Consider the following 21,991-nt stretch of genomic DNA (forward strand, 5'->3'; position numbering starts at 1 on the left):
CACACACCATCCTCACCCTCCCCCCACACCATCCTCACCCCCATACCCACACCATCCTCACCCTCACCCCAACACCACCCTCACCCCCATACCCAGACCACCTCACCCCCACACCATCCTCACACCCATACCCACACCACCCTCACCCCCATCCCCACACCACCCTCACCCCCATACCCACACCATCCTCACACCCATACCACCACCCTCACCCCCATACCCACACCACCCTCACCCTCATACCCACACCACCCTCACCCTCATACCCACATCACCCTCACCCTCATACCCACATCACCCCCACCCCATCCCCACCCTTACCCCCACACCACCCTCACCCCCATACCCACACCACCCTCACCCCCATACCCACATCACCCTCACCCCCATACCCACACCACACTCACCCCCATACCCACACCACCCTCACCCCCATACCCACACCACCCTCACCCCCATACCCACATCACCCTCACCCCCAGACGCACACCACCCTCACCCACATACCCACACCACCCTCACCCCCATACCCACACCATCCTCAACCCCATACCCACACCACCCTCACCCTCGGTCCCACACCATCCTCACTCCCACCCTCACACTATCCTCACCCACACCATCCTCACTCCCACTCTCACCTCCACCCCATCCCCACACCACCCTCACCCCCATACCCACACCACCCTCACCCTCACCCCCACACCATCCTCACTCCCACCCTCACACTATCCTCACCCCACACCATCCTCACTCCACCCTCACCCCCACCCCCATACCCACACCACCCTCACCCTCACCCCCACATCAACCTCACCACAAACCATCCTCACCCCTAATGTGTTAGGCAGGTTGGTTCGATGTGGACTGCACTCGATGCAGGGAAGCCAGAAACAGACGTGAAACACTGGAGAAGATCCAACACTGTTTTATTCAATGATAGAACTGATCAACATATTCAGCTGTGGGACGACACTATACTGAACTGACTGGAGACCTAGTGGTAGCCTGACCAGACTTACTGGCTACTGCATGGTGTTTGCACTTGCCAGCTCGTGAATTCTGACTGTCTCAGTGGCTGAGTCCAGAGAGAGCGGGAAACCTAGTGCCCTCTGGCTTTATAGTGGTAGTGTCCTGTCTGGTGATTGGCTGCACTGTGTTGTGTGCTTCCTCGTCATCCTGTGTGTCAATCACTGCCCGTCTGCTCCTCATTATATACATAGATATATATTATGACAACCCCCACACCATCCTCACCCCCACACCCTCCTCATCCGCACACCATCCTCACCCCCACACCATCCTCACCCCCACCCTCACCCTGACCCTCACCATGACCCTTATCCCCACATCATCCTCATGCTTTGACAAAGGAAGCTCCAGACTATGAAATTAGTTCAATATGTTTATTGAACTATTAATACAGTTCTTAAATGAGTTCTACTCTCTGCTAATCTAACTGTACTAACTCGGTCTATCTGTACCAGCTTGCTCTCAGCCACGTGCTGGGGTGTGATGCTGCTGATCAACCCTGTCTAGCTCTCTAGATGCTTGTCTATGGAAAGAGGCAGAGCATGGGTTCCCTATCCTTTTATATGGGTTGTGAAGTGCCCCCTTGTGGTAATGTCACCTCTTGAGTGTCCTGATTACCCATTGGTTGTGTCCTGTTGTAATGACCCATTGGCTGCATGTCATGACATCTTTGGTGCGCCCTCTAGTGGTTACTTAGTTGTAGTGTATTTACATTAACCACTTGTGTATATACAGTGATGAATATCACCACACACACCATCACCCGATCCCTGCAACCTCACCCAACATATTGTACACTAATGTGCAAACTCCACACAGTCACCCAAGGCCGGAATTGAACCCGGGCCGCGGGCTCTGGCTAACCACCGTGACACCTGATATGGAAATCGGGTGAAGCAATTTAACGCTTGGGTTACAGTACAACCAACTGGTATCAGCTTTCAAAAATCCATCTTTCCTGTTGATAGATTGAGGGGCGGTCACTTGATTGTACAGTACAGTATAATAGACCCCCATGTCAGTGGTGTAGTTGCATTTGTCGCCAAGTTGTCGAGACAGGTAGGAACTTCCAAAATAAGGCATCTGGAAAAATGCATTTCTTTTTGTTTCCACAGAGTTTGAATTCAGGGAGTGGGAGTGTTAAATATCGATGTTCATGTACAAGTAATTGAAAGTATGTCCCAAGTATTGGAACTTTGAAAGATGTTGTTTTATAAATTATAATGGCCTACCTTTTGCTGTCAATTTGCAGCTGATAGTCCTTGCTGCTCTTTAAGCATAAATCCCACAGGAACTGGCGTCAAGGTTAAATTCAGAAGTCAAAAGGTTGCTGCTGGATTCATGCCCTAATTAACTTCCTGGCCTTGCTGTCTGGCTCCACCTTTAATTGCATTGAGTGATGTTAATTTTCGATAATTAACCGTTAGTACAAAATTAATTTGACACTGACAATTAAGCCATTTTAAGTTGAAGTATCGTTTTGAAAATGAGGTAAGTAAGTTACGGTCAGTCAGCCTCCCAGGCACAAGCCTGGAGTTTCATTCTTTCATGGTGTGAAGTCGTTTGGATACCTATATTAAAAAATATATTATTTTCCTTTTCTTTTTACATCTCTCACTCTGAACTTGACATTTCTTTTCCTCTATATTTCTTTCTGGACCTGACTTGACAGTAAATTCTTTCTTTGACAATTTATTATTTATTTTTGGGATGTGGGCATTTGTTTCCAATGCCAGATTGCCCCGAAGAAGGTGGAGGTGAGCAGCTTTCTTGAACCACCCAGTCTACAATGCTGTTAGGTCAGAAGTCCAAGTTTTTGACACAGTCGCAGTGGTGGAACAGCAATATAGTTTCAAGTTAAGATGGTGTGTGACTTGGAAAAAAACATGCAGGCGATGATGATCTGATTCATCTGCTTCGTTTGTCCTTCAAGGTGGTGGAGATTACAGGCTGTAAAGTGTTGTTGAAGGAAAGTTGGCAAGTTGTTGCAGCGCAGCATGGTGGCACAGTGGTTATCACTGTTGCTTCACAGCGCCGGGGACCCAAATTTAATTCCGACATTGGGAGACTGTGTGGAGTTTGCACGTTCTCCCCGTGTCTGCGTGGGTTTCCTCCGTGTGCTCCAGTTTCCTCCCACAGTCCAAAGATGTGCAGGTTCGGTGGTTTGGTCACGATAAATAACCCCTTAGTGTCCAAAGGTTAGGTGGGGTCATGGATTTGGTGCAGCCTAAATAGGGTGGCCGTTCCAATGTTAGGTGCAGAGTCGATGGACTAAATGGCCTCCTTCTGCACTGCAGGGATTCTCTGATGGCTGGCACAGATACAATGGGCTGAAGGGCCTCTTTCTATGCTATGAAACTCTATGATCCTCTATGATCATGTCAATATGTAGAATTAATGAGTTAATACAATATTCAGAACATCAGCAGTTAACATACGTTTTTAATCAGGCCTTCATTGATTTAACTTTTCCAGAGTTATAGCTAGTGGCTGAAAAGCTATTGTGAAGACATGAAGGTCGTCCTCCTTCTCCTCTTTGTCATTACCAATACTGAACAATCCCCTGCTCCAAATGTAGAAGGTGAGTGATGATGCCATCACATTTAACCCTTTGTTTGCTTTATGAATTGAAACTGGTTTCCTAAGGCAGTGGGTAGACTGTACAATTCAAGTTGGATCGACGTCTCTACCATTTGATCCTTTCTCAGCCTGGGTGTCCTTATGCCCCAGAGCTTGGGAAGGGACATGCAATCCAGAGTTCATATTCCTGCAGACATTCTTGTCAGATGTTCATTGAAATGTCATTGGGTGAGGAGAGTATTGGCTCTCTGGAGAGAACCTGTGTGGTATTCACACCAGAAGAACAATCAACTCAGCAATGTCCAGAAGACAAGTAGAGCCTCTGAACTGTAGAGCCTCTGAATGGACACCTCCTTCTCCCTCCATTTTGTCCTTCGGCCTGTGTGGTTCTGACTTCTCTTTATTTGTTCCACTCTTTCTGCATGTCAGCACGTGTGGTTCTTTCAATCTGGATGTTTCTCCCTTCTCTCACCCACTCTTTCTCAGATTCTAACTCTATCTTTGGCTCTGTTGTCTCCTTCACCATCAATGCATCAATTTCTTTTCAGTCGCTCTGTACATCTGTCACATTGTCTTTCTCTTTATCCTTTTCCGTTCCCCTCTTCGTGTCCCGGAGATCTCTTTCAGCATCTGTCTTTTCCTCTGTTTCCTGATTCACCTCCGATCTTCTCTCAATGTCTCATGGTCCCTGACATTGTCTCTTTCTCCTCCCCCACTGAATCCAATCTCTGTGTCTGTGCCCTCTCTGTATCTGCTCCTCTGTCCCTTTCTCAGTTTGTGTGTCACTCTCTCCAACATCCCCCTCAACCCCACCACCACATTGCAACAGGCCTCTCTCTTTCGTTCTCTATCTCACACTATCAAATGATACAAAATATATCCTTTTTTGGTTTAAGGTGAAGCTGACACTGGAAAGCGTGACATTGCAATTGAAAGTATACTTGGCAACTTAGAGGTAAAGGACTGTGGCTGTGGAGATGGACACAATCAGCACCACAATTTAACAAGAAGCTGCAAGGAGCTCAAAGGAGAAATATCACATCACCCAAGGTAAATGTTTTCAAGAACAAATGAAATTGTTTCATAATATTAATGGTCTTGATACAAACACCGCCTCACATCCCATGATAGGGGAAGGTGGTCAGGGCAGAGTTTAAAGAACGAAATATCTTGAACACAATCTCAAAATGCTGCACACACTCCCTCAGTGACACATGTCGTTGTGGAGAAGCAGGACACTTAATTAACTTGTTTAAATCAAGCTCGTGCCAGGTAATTACAAAGCCAATTTAAAGTTTAGTCACTCCCGGTTTCAGGAAATTTAATTGTGAAAGGAAAGCAGGAACCAGGACCAGGAGGAACAGGTGCAGCTCTCTCCCAATCACAGATCTCTGTACTTGTAGCGATTCTGGCCTTCTCCACCCCACTAAGGACGCGATTCTCCCGACTGACGAAAAATCGCGAAATCGGCAGGAAAAACGGCCACGTTTCACGACGGTCGGGAAGGTTCCATTTCCCGACGTATTCACTTCCGGGAAATGGGCTAGGAACGCGGCCGCGTCAATTACGTGCGCCATTACGACGGAACGTGGCGACGACACGAACACGCCCATGTGACGCCGCCCGACGCCGTAAAAAGGCGCGGGCGAGCACAGAATCTGTCAGCCATGATGTCGGAGCCCAGGAGAGCTGCCCCTCGGTGTGTTGAGGCTGATGTGGAGGCGCTGCTCGATGCCGTCGAGCAGAGGAGGGGCATCATCTGCCCGCGTAGAGGGCATCGCCAACCTTCCGGCGTGGTACGCCAGGCCTGGCGTGAGGTGGCTGCTGCCGTTAGTGCTGTGGGGCAGACCCCTCGCTCTGCAGAGCAATGCAGGAAAAAGCTGCACGACCTCACCAGGGCTGCCAGGGTAAGTGCCAAGAGGGTGCCCCCTGGTCACAACCATCCCTCCCCCCTTAACTTAATCACCCACCTGCCCCACTGGCACCGGGGGGGGGGGGGGGGGGGGGGGGGGGGATTGGGGCAGAGTTATTTGAGGGTGGTTCACAAAGTTGTCACAGACCCAGCGCTCTGGCCTCCGTGGAGAGATGCAATGGTCTTATGACAACTTCACCCCCAAACTGTGCCAGTATCTGAACGGCCTGCTGATACCTGCCGTATTGTAACAATCTACCTATGTCCCCTCCCTCAACAGTCCAAGTCCACTCGCAACACCCGTGAACGGCACAAGACTGGAGGGGGTTCGCCCAACCTGCACCCCCTCACCACATTTGAGCTGAGGGCACTGGACCTTGTGGAGGGGTCTGGCACCCGGGAAGTTGCGCTATGCGAGGTTGGCGGATCTGCAGCAAGTGAGACAACCCTCCTTGACAAACACCCACCCCTCCCCCATCCTCTGTCCTTTCACACACCCTGCCCACTTGGACACCTCCCCCATCCTCTGTCCCTTCACACACCCTGCCCACTGGGACACCTCCCCCATCCTCTGTCCCTTCACACACCCTGCCCACTTGGACACCTCCCCCATCCTCTGTCCCTTCACACGCTGCCCACTGGGACCGTCCAGCGGCCTGCCGAGCAAATCTAAATAACCCGTCTCATTCTCTTCCCTAGGACGTGATGCCGAACGACCAGGGCCGTCTGGCTGCAGACGGGCACAGGCATCTGCCCCCACCTCACCTGGGGACGAACGACAGAGGGTGCCTGATCAGCGGGGAGTCCCATCCTCTTCAACCCAATCTGCGGAGCAGGATGCCCAGAGGGTGGCGATACCACAAGCCACAGAAATGGCCAGCGATAACCCTCCGGACTCTGAGCGGCCCCACAACATAGAGGATGCGCTAAATTGCGTCAACCTCGGGCTTGCGGCACTGCTATCTCCCACACCATCCATCATCCCACAGACACTCACCCCGGCGGGCCTATTTAGTGATGAGTCTCCTAGGTCACAGTCTGGTTCGCACATCACAGCTGAGCAGGTACAGCAGGTGGAGGTCGGAGCAACCGAGGGCCCGGACTGGCGGAGGCCAGGCCAGGCCCAGCATGCAGCTGGCTCCCAGATGTTTTCGGAGTTCCTGGAGTTTCTCAACCCACCCGCACAGCCGATGCCTCAAGAAACCCAGGGAAACAATGACGGGATGAGGGCTGTCTTCCAGACCCTGCAGACGCTGTTAGAGGAGTCGAACCGCGTCCACGAGCAGGAAGTGGTGCCGCTCATGGCAGAGACCCAGGCCGACACCGCAAGGGTGGCATCCACGGTGGAGGCAATGGGTGAAACAGTTTCTGCGATGGGTCAGGTTATGCAAGGCGTTGGGGTTAATATGCACGCGTCATCCTCGGCCCTGGACAGGGTTGCCCTCTCACAGGCAGCAATGTGCCAGAGGCAAAATGACATTGCCGGTGCCCTGCAGGCCTTGGCTGCACCCTCACTCTCTCCTCTTACTTCTCCTCCTCCCCATGCTGCTCGACGACTGGCCACTCCTCGGCCCTTCCCCCTGCTGCTGCAGCTGGCCCTGCATCCACTGCGGGTTGTGGCTGTGGATGCTGCTGCATCTCCAAATGCAGTGCAGCGGCCCCAACCACTGCGCAGAACATCATCGTTCTGTTCACAGACATTGTGCTAACCTACAGAAGGGTGGTGGGGGCAGAGAAACGGGACATGTTAGACGGAGGTTAGTCGACAACTTGGCAGCCGCCAGCCACGGGATACCTGTGTTTCCCGGTGGCCTGGACGTGCTGCTGACACGCGGGCAGCCTAACCCCTGGTCATTTTCTGCATCCAACGGCCAGTAAACTATGTCCTCCTCACGGGTGCGTCAGTGGCCTGTGGCCGTAAGCCACAGGGCAAACAGCGGCCTTGTCCTTGTGACCGGCACGCCATGGCATGGTGGCAGACATTTTGTTACAGGGTTGGACGGCTCACTCGCTCACTCTCTCCCTAACACCCCCCCCCACTCCCACTCCCCCCCTCTGTCTCCCCCACTGCCCCCCTCCATCTCCCCCACTCCCCCCCTCCGTCTCCCCCACTGCCCCCCTCCATCTCCCCCACTCCCCCCCTCTGTCTCCCCCACTCCCCCCTCCGTCTTCCCCACTCCCCCCTCTGTCTCCCCCACTCCCCCCTCCATCTCCCCCACTCCCCCCTCCGTCTCCCCCACCCCCCCCCCTCCGTCTCCCCACTCCCCCTCCGTCTCCCCCACTCCCCTCTCCATCTCCCCCACTCCCCTCTCCATCTCCCCCACTCCCACCTCCGTCTCCCCCACTCCCCCCCGCTCTGGACCCCCCCTCCCGTTCTCAGGGATGCCTTCCCCGTTGTGGCCAGACTCGAGCGGTGCGCTGAGCGGTGCGCTGAGCGGTGCGCTGAGCGGTGCGCTGAGCGGTGCGCTAACCTCCTGGAAGCAGTCGTCAGCCAGCATGACTGGTTGACGAACTTAAAAAGCAGGTGTGTTTGACGCAGTGTAAACAGTGCGCGATGATGTCGGGACTTCGGCCCATCCGGGCCGGTGAATAGCGGGGGGGGGGGGCAATAAGTAGCGATTCTGGTCGTGTCGGGGGCGTAATAGAGGCGTTTGGCGGGAATGGCGACTCGGAGTTTGTGCGGGGTTCGGAGAATAGCGGGAGGGCGTCGGACCAGCGTCGCCGTAAAAATTTGCGACGCCCGCTATTCTCCGAATTTTCGTGAGTCAGGAGAATCGTGCCCTAAGTCTTGCACCCCCTCCCACCCACACCCTTCCACCTTCCAATCTTCCCTCCCTGCCTTCCAATCACAGCCTTTCATCTGGACATTTGCCAACGCCTACCCAACTTCAGATAACAGGTGCCTCCCTCTCTCCCAATCAGAAGCTTCCACTGTCCTGATTGGGGTCCTTCCATTCTCCTGACCACAGGACTTTCCCCTCCAGAGCACAAGCAACCCCCTCCCTTCTAATTGCAACTTTCCCTCTTCCAATTGTGGCTTTCTCCCCATCTTGATCATTGGCTTCAATCGAGCCAATCATTCCACCCCTTCCTGCCTCAACTGTTGGCCCTGTCCGTACTCCAAGTAGCAGATCTCTCCCAACTCCAGATCACAAAGCTCTCACTCCTCCCAATCACAGGTTCCATTTGCCCTTGTGGTCACAGTTAAGTCCCCCATCCCAACTGTGGCCTCTAATCACTTTCAACTGTGAAGCTCTTTCTACCCTCTCCCAATCTCAGCCTTCCCCACCCACATACCTGATTACGTGTGACTCTCCCCCACTCCTGATCTCTGCCCCCTCTCGATAATGCCCCACCAAACATGATGTGGAGGTGCCGGCGGTGGACTGGGTGAGCACACTAAGAAGTCTTACAACACCAGGTTAAAATCCAACAGGTTTGTTTCAAACATTAGCTTTCGGAGCACTGAAGAGGTATGTTCCAGAAACATATATACAGACAATCCAAAGATGCCAGACATGGCTTAGAATGCGAGCATTTGCAGGTAATTAAGTCTTTACAGATCCCGAGATAGGGGTAACCCCAGATTAAAGAGGTGTGAATTGTCTCAAGCCAGGACAGTTGGTAGCCCAACTGCCCACATTTGGCCCATATACCTCTACGCTCATCTTTCCCATATCACGGTCAGAATGCTTTTTAAATGACATAATTGGACCCCCTCTACTACTTTCCGGCAGCTCGTTCCAGACACTCACCACCCTCTGTGTGAAAGAATTGCCCCTCTGGACCCTTTTGTATCTCTCTTCTCTCAACTTAAACCTATGCCCTCTAGTTTTAGACTCCCCTACCTTTGGGAAAAGACATTGACTATCTGCCTTATCTATTTCCCTCAATTGTCCACTGTGAACAATGCCACCAATCTTGCTGTCATCTGCAAACTGACTAACCATGCCTCCTAAATTCTGATCCAAATCATTAATATATACAGCAAATAACTGGATTCAGCACTGATCCCTGAGACACACCGCTGGTCACAGGCCTTCAGTTTGAAAAACAACCCTCCACAACCACCCTTTGACTCCCGCGGGAGCAGGCAGTCGGAGGGCTGCCCAATTCCAGCAAACAGTTGTAGCCCCGACAGGTGTATCGGGAAGGTATGATCCCATCATTGGTGGAGATGCAGACGCAGAGACTGGATCTACAGGAGGGGGTGTCTGCGACATTCCAGCACCTGCTGTAGGTGCTGTTGGAGGACTCAACATGTCCACGTCTTGGGGGACTCTGTGCAGTCGGTGGCTGACAGGCAGGACAGGGGTACCCATTCAGAGGCAGACCTGGCCGGGCCCACATGGACATTACTGTGGCGGTCCAGATATTGACCCAATCACAAATGGCCATAGCTGAGGGCATCAAGAGTATTGGCCAGGCGCTGACTGACCTTGGCCAGTCACAGAGGGACATGGCAAAGTCTCAGAGGGGTATAAATGAGACAGGGAAGCAACTGTCTCACTCACTGAGGGACGTGTCCCAGTGCTCCATGGTCAAGAGCATCGAGGCCCTGGTTCAGAGGAGAGTGGGCCTCGGGAGCTCACTCCAGCTTCACCTGGAGTAGCCCAGGGGCCCTCAAGCAGGAAGGAGGATGTTTGAGGGCCCATCTCACAGGGGAGGTGCTGGAACACCTCAAGAGCTTCCGAATCATCCCAACCTGACACTGGCACATCTGATGGGCAGTGGGCAGAACAGGGTGGCACATTGTCACCTGTGACCCCTGATGGTCAAAGGGCTGATCCAGTTCCAGGCCATCTGAAGAATGGCTGCGAAAGGTATTTCAGGTCAGAGGGCAAGAGACACAACAAGTTGCCTCCACATCTGATGTGCTGTCTGGGGTAGCACCCAGAAGGAGTGTCAGAGCCCGGAAAATTAGAAAGTTGGACACCACTTAAGTTGGCATGGGTATAGCACAAAGGTCAGCTAGGGGTCGGGGCAAAACAATTTACATAGCCACCAGTCAACACTTTTACCCTAACATTTCGACCTGCCTCTATCCTCTGTCTGAAGAGTATTAGGGATAGGGTGGGGCTGGGTGCAGAGGGCGTGACGTGGTTGGGGGGGTGGGGGGGGGGGGGGGGGGAGCGGGGAGGGGTGGTTGGGTCAGGTTTGCCACGGTGGGGAGTGCTTGACTTGCGGGTGGTGAGCTGAATGCTGGAAGATGCCATGGGGCATGGCCACATGACACTTGACATCCGGCGGTGACACGACACGATAGTACAGTGGTTAGCACGGTTGCTTCACAGCTCCAGGGACTCTGGCTCGATTCCCAACTTGGGTCACTGTCTGTGCGGAGTCTGCACGTTCACCCCGCGTCGGCATGCGGTTCCTCCGGGTGCTCCAGTTTCCTCCCACACGCCAAACATGTGCTGGTTAGGTGGATTGATCATGCTAAATTGCCTTTTGTGTCCAAAACAATGAGGTGGGGTCCCTGGGTTACGGGGATAGGGTGGAGATGTGGGTTTAAGTAAGGTGTTCTTTCCAAGGGCCTGTGAAAACTATATGGGCCGAATGGCCTCCTTCTGCACTGTAAATTCTATAACTCGATGATCGCACCTGGGATCACCCGCAGCAAGAGGTGGCAGGGAACAGGGCCAGACATGTGAGGCTGCCTTGTATGACAACGTACCCAGTGATTGAGCTCTAACCTTTCACCATCTCCAGAACCCACCCCCCAAAGGCTATATGGCTGGTGAGATAGATGGGCCAGTCCACCTGCAGGGATTATCTGGACAGACAGTGGAATGTGATCCTCAAGACAGGAGTCAGACTTTGTTAAACAATTAGGAGCACCAAAGCTCATCTCAGTGAGTGGCCACCGTCCTCCGTCCCATGGACAAGACCCACTGATACTGTCAACCTGTGGTAATCCTGGTCAGACCCTCGGAGTGGGAAGGGGGAGGTGGGATAGTGGGATGGAGTGAAGGGCTGTGAGGTAGTGAAGGTGAAGTGAAGGGAGAAAGGACAGGGAAGGTGGAGTGAAGGGAGGAGGGACAGGGTGGGGGTGAGCAACTTGGGGGAAAGGAATACCATTTGGAAGGGGGATGGAGAGGTGGGGGGAATGGAGAGGTGGGACAGGGCGGAGGAGCTGTCAGTGATCATGTCCTTCATCCAGGCAATTCAGCAACCACCAGCTCTGGAAAAAGCAGCAAAATGAGCATCAGAGCAGCTACAGCCACTCAAGGTGGATTGGCCACGCTAAATTGCCCCTTAATTGGGAAAAAATAAATCTGCACTCAGTGCTCTCCACTTGATTTTGCTTCAGGTGATTCAATACTGACAGGTGCAATAACAGCACTCTAGCAGTTTTGTGCCGAGGCAATAACAGGTACCACAACAAATATGTAAACGTGAAACAAGGTGGGAGCGGTGATGTCACAATGATTCTGGCTGGCTAAGTTCTCAATTATATCAGGGACTACGATCACCTAAAGCACAAGCGTTGAGGAAGTAACACTGAAATCCTGTTGAATTCCAAATCATTACGCTTGTTGTATTTATGGAATTGTAAAGAAATGATTTGATGAGTTAAATCATGAAACTAAAACTAGGACCAGTATCAAAAAAACCCAGTACAATGTCCTCCAATGGGTTTTTGCTGTTGTGATGGTTGTCCTAACCATCTTCAGCTGCTTCATCAATGATCTTCCCTCCATCATAAGCACAGACGTGGGGATGTTTGCAGATGACTGCACAATGTTCAGCAACATTTGCGACTCCTCAGATAATGAAGCAGTCTATGTCCAAATGCAGCAAGAGCTGGACAATATCCAGCCTTGGGCTGACAAATGGCAAGTTACATTCGCACCACACAAATGCCAGGCAAAGACCATCTCTATAAGAGAGGATCTAACCACCACCCTTGATATTCAATGGCATTACCATCGCTGAATCCCCTACAATCAACATCCTGAGGTTACCATTGATCAGAAACTGAACTGGACTAGCCATATTAATACCTGGCTACCAGGGCAGGTCAAAGGTTAGGAATCCCACAGTGAGTAACTCACCTCTTGACCCCCCAAAGCCTGTTCACCATTTACAAGGCGCAAGTCAGGGGTGTGATGGAATACTTTCTACTTGTCTGGAGGACTGCAGTTCTAACAATACTCAAGCGGCTTGACTTCATCCAAGATGAAGCAGCCCACTGGATTACTCCCCCTTGCACAAACATTCAAACCCTCCACCATCGACAAAGGCATCCGTGTGTACAATCTTTAAGATGCACTGGAGTAAGTCACCAAGGTTCTTTAGACAACACCTTCCAAACCAATGATCACCACCATCCAGAATGACAGGAGCAGCAGATACCTGGGAACCCCACCACCTGGAGTCTCCACTCCAAGTCACTCACCACTCTGACTTGGAAAAGGACGGCGTTCCTTCAGTGTCGCTGGGCAACATCTTGGAACTCCCTCCCTAACAGCATAGTGGGTGTACCTACACCCACTGCAGAGGTTCAAGAAGGAAACATACCACCACCTTCTGAAGGGCAATCAGCGATGTCCACATCCCATAAAATGAATTAAAAAAAATATTTAATGTACAGAGCCATGTCTGCTCTCCAGCACTCTGATTCAACTTATTTGTCTAAATATTATCCCTTTCACCATAGATGGTATTCAACGCTTGGTAAGCAGCAATGGTGAATTCTACCAAGCCTTTTGTGACATGACCAGTAATGGAGGTGGTTGGACTCTTGTTGCAAGCATCCACGAGAACAACATGTACGGGAAATGCACCAATGGGGACCGCTGGTCCAGCCAACAAGGGAATAATGCTAATAACCCAGCAGGAGAAAGGTCATGGGCCAACTATGCAACGTTTGGTTTACCAGAAGGAGCAACTAGTGATGACTTCAAGGTAATAAGCTTTTGTAAAATCTCTTTGTTTAAAAAATACATGGTTCATAATGGCTGATGGTAATGGGACAGCTGAACAGAGTTGAAACAATGTAGACAAATGTGGAAAGAATGGGAATTCTAACTGGAGGAGCTGAGCTTTGTAATAAAAGAGGAAGGACATCTATTGAACTGTCCCATTCAGTTCTGCAGCCCAATTGGCTCATTTCACTTGCCTCTTGTAGTCTTGCTGATTCACTAATTGACTATCTCTTAGGAAGAGAAACTGTGCAGAAAATTCCCTCCTATTTGACTCCATGAGATGACAATGTGGGTGGCGAGTGCTGACACAATCCACTGCCTATTAAAGGTTGTTATTCCAATGCAAGTTCCTGATGTTGCAAGTGAAGTCTTCGGAAGAAGAAAAAGGCCCCAAAATTACTTAATTAAAACAAATTGTGTTTTGATCAAATAAAGTAGTCGAGGAATTGATGCCCTCCCAGGGGTTAGAAATAAGGAAAGTTCACGCTCCTAACAATTAGAAGGGGGAAAGTCATCTCAATAATTTCCTGATGACATTGAACAAATGTGACCAGAGCCTGTCCAAGTCAAATTGATAATTAAATAGACGGACTTAAGAGAGGGCAGATGGTTTTTAATGTGGACATAAAGGGCACGATTCTCCCAAAGGGAGACAAAGTCCCGGCACCGGAGTGAAAACCGGAGTGTTTCACTCCGGTGTCGGAGCCTGCTCCCAGCCCCCTATTCTCCTGCCCCGGGGGGCTAGGAGCGGGGTCGCGTCTTTTACACGCGCTGGACCTTGGCGCCGTGTAAAAAGTGTTGCTGCGTAAATGACACGGCCGGCATCGCATAAATGACGTCACCCACACATGTGTGGTTGCCGTCCTCCCCGAGGCCGCCCCGCAAGATGGGAGATGGATCTTGTGGGGCGGCGGAGGAAAGGAGGTCCTCCTTTCGAGAGGCTGGCCTGCCAATTGGTGAGCCCCGATCGAGGGCCAGACATCATGGGAGGCCCCCCCCGGTGAAGGAACCCCCCTCCCCCCCCCCCCCAAACAGGCCACCCCCCCCCCCCCCAGCGTTCCCGCACAGTTCCCGCCGGCAGCGACCAGGTGCGGACGGCACCATCGGGAACGTGTCATGTTGTAGCGGCCGCTCGGCCCATCCGGGCCGGAGAATCAGCGCAAATGGCGAGCGGCAATTCTCCAAGCGGCCCGGTGCGATTCTCGCGCCGCTGGTTTGGCGGGGGTGGGCGAATCACGGTAGGTGTCGGGGCGGCGTGGCGCGACTCGCGTGGCGCCCCACCCATTCTCCCACCCAGTGTGGGGCAGGAGAATACCGCCCAAAGTTCTACAAAGTGGAAAGGTAAATATAAAGTAAATGAAAGATAAAGGGAAGTGAATTAACAAAGGAACAAAGACAATACAGAAATGTAAGTACTGATCTCTGACTGAAGCAATGGTCGGGATTCTGCGTTTCCTGCTGCTATGATCGGGAATGCTGATTGGGCGGAGAATCCTGTGTCAGCCCAAAAATGGGATCGGTGCCGGCCGGATATCTCCGGTTCCACCCCGCCGGTCATAGCGGGATTCCCACCCGGCAGTGGCAGGAACATTGCAAACAGATCCTTTGCATACATTTGATTGTGATTAATGGGCCGGAAGCACAAATCCCCAGCCTCCCCCACCAACCCCCACCCACCAACCCCCGGGATCTCCCGCCCCCCCCCCCCCCCCCCCCCAATATGTTGCTCCCAGCTGGGAGTCACACGGGAGTGAATTGGAGCAAGTATTTACAAACTGGATTCTGGTGCAATGGACTTGAGGGGGTGCAACAAGGTAAGTCCCTTTTTCATTGGCTACTTTCACCATTCAGCCCACACCACCCTCAGTCCCTTCTGTCTCATAGCTCACTTTGCCCCTACCTTGCTCTTAGCCTTTCACCCCAACTGCCCTTTAGCCTTTCACCCCAACTGCCCTTTAGCCTTTCACCCCAACTCCCCCTTAGCCTTTCACCCCAACTGCCCTTTAGCCTTTCACCCCAACTCCCCCCTTCGCCTTTCACCGCCCCCCCCCCCCCCCCCCCCCCCGAGCCTTTCACCTCTTCCCATGACCACAGCTCCCATTCCTCCCCCAAGGATTATCTCAGCATCACAACAGGATACTGGGCCTGGGTTGGCAGTATCAGCAGCTCGAGTCTGCAGGGTGGAGGATGCTGATGACTCACTGTGAGATGATCTCTGGTGCTCCTTATTGCTGACAAAGTCTGACTCCTGTCCTTTAGCTAACATACCCCTATCCACCTGGATCATCCATGGGTGTGCAGTGAGGACACCTTCTCATGGGCCACATTATTTTGGGGGTGGGCTGGTGGCGAGATTGGGCACGGTTTGGGCTCATAGACTTGGGATGCTGTCATACCAGGCAGTCTCACAGTCCCATGGCCTGTCACTTCTTGGTGAGGGTTGGATGCCTGTGGGACGTCCATGGGTCCAAAGTGAGCTGAACCCCCTCCCACCCCCAATCGTCAGAGCCCAAGACCCAGCCCCAGTCCAACCTTCCCACCCGTGGAACAACAGTGAGAGGCAGATCGGACTGGTGGTGGAAAAGTGTTTAATGGGGCTATTTACAGATTTGGTGAGCTTCTCCCGACGCACTATGTTGAACTTCACCCATGCTAACTTAAGTGTCATCTATCTTCCTGATCTTTCGCGCTCTCCCGCTCATTCAAGATGTTCCCCAGATTGCACATCAGCAGTGGAGGCAGCCAGCTGCTTGTCTTGCCCTCTGTCCTGTGAGGCCCTTGGCAGCTGTCCTCTGGAGGGCCTGGGCCTGGATAGGCCTGGTCGACTTTTGGCTGTCACAGGTGACATGTCGCCCTGTTCTGCCTGCTGCCCATCAGATGTACCAGTGTCAGGTGGGTGGGATTCAGAAGAGCTGCAGTGTTCCAATGCCTCCCCTGCGAGAGGCCTCCTGATGGGCCCCATCATTTCCTCCTCCCTCGGGATGCTTGCTGGACTCTGGGCTCCTCCATGGGACAGAGAGGCAGCCGCAGTGAACTCCAGAGGCCTCAGCATCATCTGGCACTGCCAATCCTGGAGTGCCACTCTCATCTGAACCATGGTGTTGATGCCCTCAGCCATGGTGCTCTATGACTGGGACATGCCACTCAGCGAGTGAGCCATGTCCCTCATTGCCTCGGGCATATCCCTCTGTGACTGGTTAACATCAGTCTGCGCCCATACAATGCTCCAGATGCCCTCAGCCATGACCCTGTGTGAATGGGCCAAGTTCTGGTGCATCGCAATATCCATCTGCGCCTGGGACATGTACACCTGTGGCTGGGCCCTCTTGTCCTGTGCCTCAGCCATGGACAGCACAGTCCTAAGCCTTGGACGTCCTGACACAAGGCTCTGACTTCTTGCCCCTTTCAGTGTTGGCCTGGGTGCCATGCATTGTCGGCAACATCTCCTGTGCCTGAAGGCGATTGCACTCCTCCAGTTGTACTTGCAGGCACTGGAATATAGCTGACACCCCATCCTGTACATTCTGGCTCTGAATTTATATCGGCACCACTGATGGGATAACCTCTTCCAGAAGCGCGACATCAGTATTTGGGGCAGCTGTTCCCTGGGATTGGGCAGCCCTCCAACCAGTTGCTCCCTCAGATGTCCCTACATCCACCTGATGTTCTGCAGAATGTGTGTGTGGTGCTGCCCAGAGGGTGACCGAGGAGACTAACTGCTGACATTTCCCACCAAGGCGATAGTATGACATGGGGTCAGATGTTGGGGAGGACCGGTCTGTGAGAGAGGAAAGACTCACTTGAATAAGACATCTGGATAAAGTTGGATTGGACTTTCACTTCTTCAGTGTATTCTGAACTCCATGTCAGCCACAGCTTTCTCCCCCGCCTCCCCAGCGCGTTCCATTGCCCGTGTGGACCCGTATGTTGGGCATGCTGCCTCCCATCTTCTGTCACTCCCTTTAATTATGCCCCGCTTTATCATTGGGGATACAGAAAGGACACAGTGAGATGTCAGCACACCAGTTTTATCAGGGGTTTCTAGCTGGTGGTATATGGGAGCAAGGTGCCTGGCCAAGGAGAGGAGGGCATGTGTTGGGGGTTCCTGGAGGAAGGGTCCTGAGGGATATGCTGGTAGGCGGAGTATCACTGGCATATAAGGGTTTGGGGGTAGATGTCAGGGGTCAAGGACGGGAGTGATGCCGGGGTCACACAGATGGCATCTCACCCGAGCTGCTTGAAGGAAGTTGTTCATCTTCCTGCAGTGTATGCCAGTCCTCTTGATCAGCCTGCCAGCTCTAACCGCATCTGCCACCTCATCCCAGGCTTTATTCATAACAACCCGCTGTTGTCTCCACCCCACCCTGGGGAAATGAGTGTCCCTCCTTCCCTCAATGGCGTCCAACATCCTGTGGATGTCCACATCAAGGAAGGGTTGCTCTCGTTGGAGGGGAGAAGGTAGTAAGGAGATTTAATGGAGATGTTGAAAATCATGAGGCCTCAGGACAAAGTAGCTGGAGAGAAACTGTCCCGTTGGGCAGAAAAATTGTGAACAAGAGAACAACAATTTGAGGTGATTGGCAACAGAAACAATATGAGAAATGCTTTTTCCACAGCAAGTGGTTAGAAACTGGAAAACACTACCAGAGACTGCGGTGGAGGTAGATTCAATTGTTGCTTTCAGAAGGGAATTCAATAAACACCTGAAGAGAAAATATATACTGGACTCTGATGAAAGGGTGGCGGACGGAGGATAACTGATGTGTTCTTTTAGAGAGATGGTATAAAAATGATGGGCTGATTGGCCTGTTTCTATGCTGTAGCCATGCTATGATTGTATTATCAACTCCACACTCAGCAGCAGTATGTGACTTTGAAACTCCTTACTACCTTAGTTACTGATGCTTTTGATGCTCCTGAACTCTGCTCTGACTAACTGCATCTGTTTCCAAACAGAATCCAGGTTACTACGACATAATGGCTTCAGACATATCTGTTTGGCACGTGCCCAATGACACACCAGTAAGGAACTGGAAAGATGCAGCAATCCTCCGCTATCACACTGAAACCAGCTTTCTGCAACAGTACGGGGGAAATCTGCATCAGCTTTTCAAAGTGAGTGTTTCAGCATTGCCTCAATTTCATTGTAACTTTTGAAAAAGGAATGGGTTTTTGGCCATGCGTGAAGTTGGGAAATTGCATCTAAAAGGGGCTCAAACATGAGTTGGTCAGGCGACAGTTCAAAATTCATTTGCACTGCCATAAACTTTAAAATCTTCCTCGAACAAGGGCAATTGGGCATTTTAAAAGAGTATTATTGTTTTCTCTTGTTAAAATATTCCTTGATGTATTTAAGAGTGGTAATCTACAGTAGTTTTATAAATGCAGCTAAACATGGGTTTTACTGCAAAAAACAAGCATTTTAATAGGTTTACTCATTTCTTCCCCTCTGGGTAACATTACATAAAATCATTGAAAATCACTCTTAAACATAGGAGTGGATTCGGCCCCTTGAGGCTGCTCCGCCATTCGATAAGGTCATGGCTGACCTCGTTGTGGTCTCAATTCCACTTTCTTGCCTGCCGCCCCTGAAACTCTGGATTCTCGTGTCCATCAAAAATCCATTCAACGTAGCCTTGGATAAATATACTAATCATGCAGTCTCCAGTGCTCTCTGGGAAGAGAATTCCACAGACTAATGCCACTCACAGAGAAATAAATTCTCCTCATCTCCAATTTCAAAGGAAGATCCCTTATTTTTAAACTGTGTCCCCTCATTCTGGTCACTCCCACACGAGGAACATCCTCCCGGCATCCGCCCAATCAATCCCCTCGGGATCTTATATGATTCAATAAGAACCCAATAGATATAGAGCAACCTGTTCAACCTTCCTTCAAAAGGTAAGCCCTTCATCCCAGCAACGAGTCTAGTGAACCTTCTTTGAAAAGCTCCCAACACATTTATATCATTTTTCTAATACGGGAGCCAAACTGCCGACTGTGCTCTGGATGTGGTTTCACCAGGTCCTATACAGTTACAGCAGGAAGATGGGGCGTGATTCTCCGAACCCGGGAGAAATCGTGAGGCTGGCGTCAAAAACGGGCGGGTTTGACGCCAGCCTCCGTCCCCCCGACCGGGAACCGATTCTGGTCCCCAGTCGGGGCTAGCATGCCGCGGCCGTGAACTCCGGCACCGCTTGCCAGAGTTTGCGACGGCTGACGCGTCACATGACGTCAGCCGCGCATGCGCGGATTGGAAGACTCCAACCCGCGCATGCGTAGATGACGTCATCACGCATTTGCGTGAAACCCGCGCATGCGCGGGCCGGTATGCCCCTCAGCCGCCCCGCGAATGGATACAGCGGGGCGGCGGAAGGATAAAGAGTGCGCGGGGTAAGTACCCGCTGCCCGCGATCGGTGCCCACCGATCGCGGGCCCATGGCACCCTTGGCACGGCCATGGTACTGCCGTGCCAATCGGTGCCATGGTTCCCCAGATCGCGACTTTACGGCCGTTTTTACGAACGGTCAGACCAGGTGTGTTTGACGTTCCTAAAAACGGTCGTAAAGGGCTTGGAATTCGGCCCATCAACCAGCTGAGAATCGCTGCTCGCCGTAAAAAAACGGCGGGCAGCGATTCGTGTCGGGAGGCGGGAGTGGGGGGGGGGGGGAGAATAGCGGGAGGGTGTCAGACCAGCGTGGCCGTAAAAATTTACGACCCCCGCTATTCTCTGCACCGTCGTGAGTGCGGAGAATCGCCCCCATGGTGCTTGGTAAGGGGGGAATTGCAAAGTTAGGAGAAAGTTGGAGAAGTGGACAGAGGAAGAGGAGGTTCATGGGAGGACAAGTCTGTGAAGGTGGTCTTTCAATCTGTGAAAAATATGCTTCATTTCAGCAATACCCTGTCGAATACAACAAAGGGAAATGTCCAGGTGACAATGGACCTTCAAGTCCTATCAGTTATGACTTTGGTAATGCGGACAAGACAAAAAAATTTTACGGGCCTAGTACTCATGGTAAATGTCAAATTTTCTCTTTCTTCCAGAATGAAAGTGCTGTGTCTTTAAAATGATTGCCTGGAGCTCAGTGCAAAGCTTGAAAAAAGCAAAGAGTTTTCTCCTTTAGATTCTGTTATCCATAAAGGATCAGCCACACAATCTATGTGAAAGTCACAGATGGAATAAATATATTTCAATTGGCCAAATACAAAGGGTGCGATTTTATGAATTGGAGACAAAGACCCAACGCCTGAGTGAAAACCGGAGTGTTTCGCTCCGGCGTCGGAGCTCGCTCCCAGCCCACTATTCTCCCGCTCCTGGGGCTAGGAGTGGCGTCATGTATTTTACGCATGCTGGGCCTTGGCACCGCGTAAAAAGTGGCGCCGTGTAAATGACGCGACCTGCGTCGTGTAAATGAAGTCACCTGCGCATGCGCTGGTTGGCCGGCGCCAACCCGCGCATGTGCGATTGCTATCCTCCCCGTGGCCGCCCCGCAAGAAGATGGCAGATGGACCTTGCGGGGCGATGGAGGAAAGGAGGTCCTCCTTTCAAGAGGCCGGCCCGCCAATCGGTGAGCCCCGATCACGGGCCAGACCCCATCGGAGGCCCCCCCCCCCCGGTGAAGGAACACCCCTCCACAGGCTGCCCCCCCACAGCATTCCCGCACAGTTCCCGCCGGCAGCGACCAGGTGTGGACAGCGCAGGCGGGAACCTGTCGGGTCGGAGCGGCCGATCGGCCCATCCGGGCCGGAGAATGGCGGTGGTACCGGAAAATTACCGTTTTGAGTGTCCTGGGCGATTCTCCAGCTGGTGCGGCGTAGAACTCGACGGGGCCGTTCTCGCCGGTTGGGAGAATGGCGAATCGGCGTTGGACCCGCGTCGCGCGATAAAATGGCGCGGCCGGCGAATCTCCCAACCGGCGCGGCCTCGGAGAATCGCGCCCTAAATTTGCCAAAGAGATTTTAACAGGATTGTTTTTTAGGCATACTGATTGCAAATGCAGTTCCATATTATTATGGGCCAGGGTTTAGAGAACACCAAAGTATATCATGGAGTTCACCTGAGCTGCAACTTTTAATAGATTTTGGTTGTGAGGAGCATAAGGGCCCAATTTCCAGGTGTTATGCAACAGAGAACTTAAGTATTTTAAATCTAAACAATATTTATTCTATGAATCCAGTAAACATTCGATAAACACAGTAAACATCTTATCAACTATCAACACAAATACCCCCCTCAAAGATACAGTACTCTGTAGGTAAACCTTAATACCTTTCCTTACAACATCCATAAACCAAACACCCTTTTTTCCGACAAAACAATAGATTTGCATTCCTTACAGAAACCGATATTACTGTGAAGTTATCACGTGGTCTGGAGACATTCTTTAGCATGCAGAGAGAGACGAAAATACACCTTCTTGCTTAGAATATAGCTCCCCAGTTGAAAACAAAACCAAAATAAACGCAGAGCCACAAAACAGCTTCCAGCTCAAAACAAAAGTAAAAGACAGAATCACAGCCCAGCTCCACCCACACA

At 51.8% G+C, this 21,991-nt stretch overlaps 1 pseudogene; it reads left to right on the top strand.

The window, feature by feature from the left end:
* Positions 1 to 1,937: 1,937 nt before the first annotated feature.
* The window catches only part of LOC119956238, a 28,821-nt pseudogene continuing 8,767 nt past the window's right edge, over positions 1,938 to 21,991 (top strand).

The sequence above is a fragment of the Scyliorhinus canicula genome, chromosome 2 (genome assembly GCF_902713615.1).
Source record: "Scyliorhinus canicula chromosome 2, sScyCan1.1, whole genome shotgun sequence".
NCBI classification, from domain to species: Eukaryota; Metazoa; Chordata; class Chondrichthyes; order Carcharhiniformes; family Scyliorhinidae; genus Scyliorhinus; species Scyliorhinus canicula.